At 42.1% G+C, this 8,598-nt stretch overlaps 1 pseudogene; it reads right to left on the reverse strand.

Moving 5' to 3' along the window:
* Nucleotides 1–4,194: 4,194 nt before the first annotated feature.
* Nucleotides 4,195–4,342, reverse strand: LOC113833025 (annotated as a pseudogene).
* Between the last annotated feature and the right edge of the window lie 4,256 nt (nt 4,343–8,598).

The following is an 8,598-nucleotide window of genomic DNA, read 5'->3' on the forward strand; positions in this document are numbered from 1 at the left end:
CATATTTAGGAAATAATGTTTGAACTTGATGGTCCAACTACACATTTTTCAAAGTCCCTCCTTTCTCTTTTCTCTTTTTCTCGAGAAACTCATTTTCTTTAGGAGGGATTAGCGGTCCAGTGTCTTTGTAGTTCTCACTTGATGTCACTCTCACCAAGGACCTAACACTCTTTTTTTGTTTGTTTGTTTGTTTTTTGAGACAGGGTTTCTCTGTGGCTTTGGAGGCTGTCAAGGAACTAGCTCTTGTAGACCAGGCTGATCTGGAAGTCACAGAGATCCACCTGCCTCTACCTCCCTAGTGCTGGGACTAAAGGCGTGCGCCACCACTGCCTGGCAGGACTTAACACTCTTTTTTATTTTAATTAAATTTTTTTTTATTAGTACAAATTTGGAACAAGCTTGCTTCACATGTCAATCCCTGCTCCCTCCCCTTCCCCCAGCCCTCCCCCAACTCCCTATCTGCCTTCCACCTCATCCACCCTCCACTCCCCAGGCAGGGTAGGGCCCTCGATGGGGCTCCCCAAATTCCCCCACATCATCCTGGGCCGGGCCTAGCCCTCCACTCCCAGGTGTCCAGGCCAAGAGTGCATTCCTTCACGTGGGATGGGCTCTCAAAGTTTCTTCTTACACCAGGGAAAAATATCACTACCAGGGGCCCCCTAGAGTGTGGAGGCCTCCTCATTGACATCCATGTTCAGGGTCTGATTCAGTACTGTGGTGGCTTCCCAGATAGCAGTCTGAGAGGACCTCACCCTCTTCACCATTGTGTCTTTGATTATATGTACTCACAATTTACACTTGTGGAAACATTTTATTTATTTATTTTTATTATTTTTTTTATTAATTCAAGTTAGGGAACAGGCTTGTTTCACATGTAAGTCCCTTCTCCCTCTCCCTCCCCTTACTCCCATCCCTCCTCCCCCACCTCCAACCTACCCCCCACCCATCCACCCACCACTCCCCAGGCAGGGTAGGGCCCTCAACAGGGGCTCTGCAAAGTCCACCAAATCTTCCTGTGCTGGGCCTGGGCCCTTCCCCATGTGTCCAGGGTTAGAGTGTATCCCTTCATGTGGGATGGGCTCTCAAAGCCCCTTCTTACACCAGGGAAAAATGCTAATCCACTTCCAGAGGCTCCCTGGAGTGCAGAGGCCTCCTTATTGATATCCATGTTCAGGGGGCTGGATCAGTCTTGTACTGGCCTCCCAGATAGCATCTAGGGTCCATGTGCTCTTCCTTGTTCAGGCCAACTGTTTCTGTGGGTTTCTCCAACCTGGTACAGACCCCTTTGATCTTCATTCCTCCCTCTCTTAAACTAAATTCCAGATTTCAGCTCATTGTATTTCTGTGATGTCTGTCTCTGCTTTCATCAGCCACTGGATGAGGGCTCTAGGATGGCATAAAGAGAAGTCATCAATCTCATTTTAGGGGAAGGGCTTTTAGGTTATCCTCTCCTCCATTGCCTGGATTGTCAGATTGTGTCATCCTTGTAGGTCTCTGGAGATCTTCCTAGTTCCAGATCTCTTCTTGGACCTATAAAGGCTCCCTCTATCATGGTATCTCTCATCCTGCTCTCTCTCCTCTATTCTTCCCCCTACTCAATATCTCTGCTCCTCCATTTCCTCTCCTCTACTCCTCTTCTTGTGCTCTTATTGTGGCAGCACCCTCTCCCTTACCCTCATGCTCCCAATTAGCTCAGGAGTTCATGCCACTTCCCATTCCTGGGGTCTATTTATCCCTTAGAGTCCTTCATGTTTCCTAGTTTCTTTGGTGAAGAGGATTATAGGCTGGTAAACCTTTGCTCTATGTCTAAAATTCATATATGAGTGAACATTTTATTTTGTAATTGTTTCAGTTTTGTATTTTCTAATTTCTAATCTCTGTACATTATCATTCTGTTTTTATGCAAGACCATTTTAGTAGCAATGCTTATTGTGTGGAAGGAAGATGACTAACACAAATTTGGATGATTCTTAGGAATCTCTTATACCCCTTTTATTGCATTTTGATATGGCTGAATTTATTAATAAAGGGAGGAGTGTTGGAATTGTAGCATGCTTTAACTTCTCTCATTATTCAATAAAAATGATTTTTGAGTAAAAAATTTAGGGAAAATTTTCCAGTTTTCTTTTTCTAAAAATATATATTTTTAACAAATAGAATAATCTTGGGCTCAATTCACAATTGGGACTTTGTGGTCACTCTTTCAACCCATTCACACTTGTGACACTCCCACATGAATAAGATCTGGCATTATGATTTGTATCTTGCCAATGGAGTGAGTGACCTACAGAGGAGCAATGTGCCCGCAGCTTCATTTCTAGACAGTGTCAAGCATCTCCCTTTTCCTCCTTTCCCATTCTCCCCACTTTTTTTTCTTGTCTATAAATAATTTTGTAAAGTTCATTTTATTGTAGAAAATGTGGAGAGCCCTTGAGGATTTAAAAGAAAAATTCTCTGCTCTTTGAAACTCTCTATCATAGCTGAGAAAAATAGCCAGGGCTCTGGTGTAGCTGTGTGTGAAGCACTTACCTAGCGTGCAATGACCCTGGGTTCAATCTGCAATTCCATAAACAGCTTTCCCAGATTCTGGGCATACTACCCATTCGTGTATATCATAGAGCTGTGCTATTGGTTCAGAGGGAGAAAAGCCTGGATGTGGGGTGGGGGAGGGGAGAAATGAGTAGATTAAGGTTTGAAAGCAAAAGTGACATTTTGAGCTGGGGTATTATCGAATGGAGGGCTAGGATCCTGGAGAGATGGTCAAATGTGGTATCCAGCATCACTAAAATGTAGGCTGCTTGGAGCAGAGCTTCTCAAGCAATGGGGCAGGAAGTTAGGGAGGGTTAGGTCTTGTCTTCCTGGAGGACTAGCCTATACTGCAGAAAGAGAGCTCTGCCATTGTGAAAGCAGTGTACTGACTGGTCATGAAAGATTCCTCTCAGCCCAGAGGGGAGCAGGCATGGAAGTGAAGAAAAAGTGGGAGAAGGGGCATGCTAGGACACAGGACTGTGATTCCAGCTGCACACAGTGAAACTTGAGCCCTTGGTGGATTCTCTTAGGAGCTGGGCCTTTGGAGGCAATTAGATCCTGAGTTGGGAATCTTAATGATGGGGTTAGTACTCTTCAAAGAAGACCCACAGAGAGCTTGCTTCCTGCCCCTGTTCTTCAGGTAAGGATAGAAAAGAAAGCTTTCATCTGAAGCCAGGAACTCAGCCCTTACAAGACTCTGGATCCACCTGCACCTTTGCTATGGAATGTCTACCCTTTAGAAAGGTGAGAAACACGTCTATTTCCTATGATACTCCATCTATGATAATTTGTTACAGTAGCTCAATGGAAACAGAACATTGAGAATATTAGGAACTATTAGATGATGCAGAAAGCCTGAATTAAGGTAATGGTAGTGAGTATCTAAGGAATCGAGTGGGTATATTTGAGATTTTAAAGGTTATTTCTTTGAAATATATAAGGAAGAAGTCTTTTCTTTTTTAAAAGATCTCCTTAGAATTATTGTAAAACACAAACATATTTAATTTAAATTTCTTTTTCTTTTCTTTTCTTTTTTTTTTTTTTTTTTGGTTTTTCGAGAAAGGGTTTCTCTGTATTGTTTTGGTGCCTGTCTGTCCTGGAACTTGAATTTTTGAGACAGGGTTTCATATTCTAAGCCAGCCTTTGCACTTGTGTATCAGGCCACACCCTGTTTATACAGTGCTGGAGCTGGAACCCTGGCATGCTAGGCAAGCACTCAATCAGCTCGAAGTCACAGCAGCACCAAGCTGTGGTCACTTGGAGCAGAGGTTTTTGAATATGCCAGATATTTGGTCTTCCTATGTTATGTCATGAGAAAGGGAAATGAAAAGAAAATGAACTGAAAGCACTTTTAATTTTATTAAAGGTTTAGTGTGTGTGTGTGTGTGTGTGTGTGTGTGTGTGTGTGTGTGTGTGTGTGAGTGTGTAAGTGTGTGTGAGTGTGTGTGTGTGTGTGTGTGTGTGTGTGTGTGTGTGTGTGTGTGTGCCAGAGGAGTCTAGGAGAGCTCCTTTGGAGCTAGAGTTATAGGCATTTGTGAGCTGCCTACCATGATTCTGGGGAGCTGAACTTGGGTTCTGCAAGAACATCAAATGATGTTCTTAGCTGCTGAGCCATCTCTCTAGCCCCAATTTTGTTTTAAAAAATGGGACTTTTCCTTTTGTTCTGAAGCTCAATTTCTCATCACATATAATGCAGTCAAGTTCCCCATTTTTTGGGGAGACGGCAGAGGTCAACATATTCCAAATAGAATGGATGAGCCTTGTCCTGGGAAAACTACCTTCTAGATCATGGTGTCTCTCCTGCTAGAATTTTTTTCCAGTATCTTGATTCTGAACATCCATGTAGTGTTGTCCTGAACTGCTATCTCCACCCCAGTGCCAGCAGCCCTTCTTCTTTACAAGCTCCACCATGAGCTAGCACTGTTGGCTACAGTGTTAACTCTTCAGTACACTAGCTGTTATTCACCCTTCTATGCTAGGGGTGGGGTAGGACACAGGAGGACACTCAGTGTATTAGTTACTTTTCTTAATGTTTCGACACAATAGGCCACAAAAACAACTTAAGGATTTATTTAGGGCCATGGTTTGAAGGTCCATCATGAGGTGGAGGAAAAGCATGGTGACAGAAGCACAATGTAGCTGGTCACATTTTTTCTGCAGTCAGTGAGCAGAGAGTGATTCATGTTTGTGCTTAGCTGGCTTTCTCATTTTTATTCAGTTTATGACCCCAGTAGTGCTGGGGCGGTGTTGCCTACATTCCGGGTAGCACTCTCCACTTCATTTAAACATTTCTGGAAACTCACAGGAAAACCCAGAGGTGTGTCTCCTAGGTGGCTCTAAATCTAGGCAGGTTGATAGTCAAGTGTCACCATCACACTTCCGTTTTAAAAGAGTATCTATTTTGTGTTATTCTGTCTAGGAAATTCTGATACATGATCGATTTCAGCCCCTTATCACTCACATGGAACCCCTTATCATGACTGAGGTCCAGATTATAGAATGAGAATGCTATTTCATTTTATGTTATCTCACGAAGCTGTCCCAATGTTTGTTCTGTGTCTTGTCATACAGTTAAAGGTTTTTATTTAATTAGGATTGCATAGGGGTAAGTTTTTCATGAATATGTCACTCTCTGCCATATGTGCTAGTGGCAAGGGAGTTTTCTATCCCTAGAGTATGTAACCATCTCTTTGTTTCAGCCATATTCTGGGTTTAATGGTGTCTTTATTGTGCATTAGTACAGACACGTCTTTGCTACCACTTATGTTTTTATAGGGTAATGTGACTCAGGAGACTAACATTAGTTACAGATACACTCACTACATCCATGGCTTCTCCGTGAGGAGGATGCATGTATCATCCTCACACTAAAACCATGATTGTAGTTTGCTTTTCTGTTGCTGTGATAAACACCATGGTGCACTCTTGTTTACTAATGCATATCAAGCTTGCACATTGTTTTGTGATTAATGTAAGATCACAGCAAAAGCACAATACAATAGTTAATTCTCAAATTCTTCTTTTTTTTTATTATATAATATACTTGAAGAATGGTTCCGAGCTCTCATTATCTTAGGCGGTCTTAGTGAGTTCTCTCCACTGAGCCCCAGGAAGAAGGTGCTTATATTTATAACTTTCGGGATGCTCTTTAGATCCATTTTCTGGTTTTCCTTCCCTTTGATGGCTTGTCAAAATTATGTGCCTGCCTCAGGTGTCACTTTGTTCCATCTTGACAGTCTGCTGCCTGTCAAGGATGCACAATTGTTCTTTGTATCCATGTCCATGAGCCCTAGGAACTGCTGAGTGGATCAGGCAATGAGTGAAATATTTGATTGAACTTAGACTCCATCGTACCATCTCCATGAATCAAGCCACAGTAAATCATGGCTTTGCTCTGCCAGTGGTCTTTCAACTTTCAATACATTTTGATTTAAGAGTACTGGTTTGGGATCATCTCATATTTCATGAGATGATTTCCTGTGAGCACAGGGAAAGATCTGAGAGAAATAATCAGATGAGAAAGATATATGGAATACAAGCGAGAGAGACAGGGACAGCCCAGATACTGAACTGTTAATTTACAAGTGTTGATGTTGCTAAAACTGCTATGCTGTTTATACTTCCTCCAGTGACATTCTGGACTGCCTGGGCCTGAGATTGTTGGTGAAGATAGTCATAAGTGAGTCTTACAGAATTCCACAAGAAAGACTTCCTTTGGCGCCTGTCTGTGAGATAGCCATTTTCTTTGATGCAGACTTAGTGTACAGTTTTCCTCTTGAACAGGGAAAGAAAAGCTGAACTATACTAGTAGTTTCTCTGCAGAATGATGCTAAATAATATCTTTAGAAGATGATGATTTGTTATCAATGAACAGACTGTCTGATATTAAGGGAAAGAAAATAAATTTGACCATAACTACCCCACTACATGTAACTATTCACACCTTATTGTATTTCCCTTCAGTGTTTTATATGCATATTTTACAATCTAGTTATGCTTATAAGTATGCTATATATGGTTTTGAGTCCTACTTCTTAATATTATAAAAGTTTTGTACATTGTTAGGTTAAGCACTGAATAGACTGCCATAAATCATTTAGTCTGTTACTGTTGCTGCGAAATTATGATTTCATTTATATTATTTTCCACAACCCCCTCCCAAATTTGTGGTAAATGTTTTTGAGCTTTTATTTTTCAACATGTATTTGTAATTACTTTAGTATGTGTTCCTAGAATTTGGTTCCATCAGAAGCATATGGGAGTGCCTGCCAAGACAGTGTGTTTAAAGCAAACACACCAGCCTATAGCTATGAAGGTACTGAAAGCCTTCACAGCAACTCCCTGTGTTTCTGTGTGCCCCTCTCTTGCAGATTGCATGATCCTGACATAGTGACGTTACTCAGTTGACATCTTACCACTTGAGGTTCTGCATAACCTTTTGTCATAGTTTTCAGCCATCATCTTGGCATTAACCTGGAGTCACCTGGGAAGAGGGAACCTCAACCAAAGAATTGCCTTCACCAGATTTTCTCAATTGCTGATTGATGTAGGAGGGTTCAGTCTGTTGGGGGTGGTGCCATCCATAGGGAGGTAGACCAGGCTGTGGAAGAAAGGTAGTTATGCAAGCCAGAGAAAGCAAGCTTGTGTATGGAGTTCCTCTCCGGTTCAAGCTTTGAGGCTCTGCCTTGGTTACCTTGGTGATGGGTTGTGACCTATACATGTAAGCCAAATAAACCCTTCCCTCCTCAAGTTGCTTTTGTTTTGAGTGTTTTGACACAACAATGGAAAGCAAATTAGAACAGCTTTGCTTTTTGAAAAATTAAGTTAAAATATATGTCACACTTGAAGATGTACAAAAGTGTGACCTAATGAGTTCCAAGACTGTATCATGTTGCAAGTTCTTTGTCACCAAACCAAACCAAAACAGCAGCAGACAGCTTTGCAACTTGCATTTCCTTCTTCAAGGATCCCAAGCACATTACACGCTGCTGCTATCATCAGCAATGCTGAAGAAAGGCCGGCAATGACAAGGAAGAGATGGCTGTGGTGGACTGGGCTGTCAAGAGCCCCCTCCCTAGCAGTCACTGGGGCTCCTGGGCTTGTCTGACAGAGAAAGCAAGCTTCGACTTCAACAGGGGCAATGATTTTGTTGTTCCATGAATGTATCATAATGGGCCTTTCAAAGAGGAGAGAGGGGATGTGACAAAATGTTAATAGTTGTGGAAGACTTGTGTAGATGGCCTATCAGTCATATTGTCTACTCTTGTCACTTTTCCACAGATTAAAAAAATGAAAATAAAAAGCCAAAGAAGAGGACAGAGAGATGGTTCAGGGGTTAAGAGCCCCAGCTACTCTTCCAGATGACCTGGGTTTGATTCCTAGCACTCCCCTGGTAGATTGTTACCTTCTAGAACCCCAGTTCAGGAAATCCAACATGCTCTTGTGGCCTCCACAGACACTAGCCATACACATACACTCAGGTAATCACTCACATTGAAAAAAAAAGCCAAAGAAAACAAACACAGCACCAAAATTCCTTGAGGAATGATCAAGGAACTATGACAAAAAATGATAAGGTGCCTGAAATCAGGTAGATGTGGACTAGAGGATACAAGACTGTTGTAAGGTCACAGGGCCTCCTGGAATTCCTTCTTTGGGGCAGATCCAGTAGCAGCCTCCCCAAAACAGTTTATGGGCATATTGACTCACCCTTGTGTAGTCAATTTGGCAATAGTTTGTTTAGATATTGCCTTAGTTAAGGTTACTATTGCTATAATGCAACATCACAACCAAAAGCAAGATGATGAGGAAAGGGTTTATTTGGCTCACATTTCCACCTTATAGTCCATCATTGAATGAAATTAGGAAAGGAATTTAAGAAGGGCCAGAACCTGAAAGAAGGAGTGGATGCAGAGGCCGTGTAGGGTGCTGCTTACTGGCTTGTTCCTCACGGCTTCTTCAACCTGCTTTCTTATAGAAACCAGGACCACCAGCCTAGGGATGGCACCTTCCCCATCAATCACTAATTAAGAAAATGCCTTACAGGCTTGCCTACAGCTAGATTGTATG

Source organism: Cricetulus griseus, assembly GCF_003668045.3.
Source record: "Cricetulus griseus strain 17A/GY chromosome 1 unlocalized genomic scaffold, alternate assembly CriGri-PICRH-1.0 chr1_0, whole genome shotgun sequence".
Classification (NCBI taxonomy): domain Eukaryota; kingdom Metazoa; phylum Chordata; class Mammalia; order Rodentia; family Cricetidae; genus Cricetulus; species Cricetulus griseus.